This window comes from Trichechus manatus, unplaced genomic scaffold, assembly GCF_000243295.1.
Source record: "Trichechus manatus latirostris isolate Lorelei unplaced genomic scaffold, TriManLat1.0 scaffold00005, whole genome shotgun sequence".
In the NCBI taxonomy this organism is placed as follows: domain Eukaryota; kingdom Metazoa; phylum Chordata; class Mammalia; order Sirenia; family Trichechidae; genus Trichechus; species Trichechus manatus.
Genome location: NW_004443941.1, coordinates 2,914,757 through 2,915,782, shown reverse-complemented (window position 1 = coordinate 2,915,782; position 1,026 = coordinate 2,914,757).

Below are 1,026 nucleotides of genomic sequence, written 5' to 3'. Positions count from 1 at the left end.
TAAAAATCTAGCCACTCCACGTCCTCATTTAAAAATCTAGCCACTCCACGTCCTCATTTAAAAATCTAGCCACTCCATGTTCTCATTTAAAAATCTAGCCACTCCATGTTCTCAAAAACAAGGCTAAGAATGGCAAAATGATTTGACTACAAAGAGCTACAATGCAAAATATGATGAATTAAGACAGAATCAAGCCAAGAAAAGGAAGAAGAAGAAATTAATTCTAACATAGATGATCGGTGAAAGCTTCATAGAAGTGATGACATATAATCTCTGCGTGTACTGTAAAGAAGGATATAAATTTAACAGGCAGACAAAAGTGTAGATCCTTTCAGACAAAGAGAGCCAATGAGAATAAGCTAAACAAGAGACCTGTTGGACTGGAGCATAATGTGCATTTAAAGGACAATGAATGATAAGATTATAATGCAGATTTGAAAGACCTTGAATGGATAGGCATAGTAGAGGTCTCAGAGAAGCCATATCATAGGAGTGAGGCTAACCCTAAAGTAAAGATTTCTTTACACTGATGGTAAGAAAGCTTAAAATTAAACTTTGAAAGAATAAAGCTGATACGAAAGTAATTTAAATTACCACTCCCTCCCCAAAATCAACAGTCTTTAAAAGGAGACAACACAATCCAGATACTCAAATGTACAACAATCAAATTTTTTTTTTATTGTACTTCAGGTGAAGGCTTACAGAACAAATAGCTTCTGATTCAACAGTAGTACACATATTGTTTTATGACATTGGTTAATAACCCCACAACATGTCAACCTTCTCCCTTCTCGACTTTTTTTTTTGGTGAAAATATACATATCCAAAGATACAGCATTTCAAAAATTTCTACATGCACAGTTCAGTGACATCGACTGTGCTCTTCCAATTGTGCTGCTATTCTCACTTTAGATGAAAGCTTACAGAACAAAGTAGTTTCTCATTTAACAGTTACTACAAATGTTGCCCTATGACAATGGTTAACAATCTCACAACACATCAACAATATCCTTACTCAACCTTGGG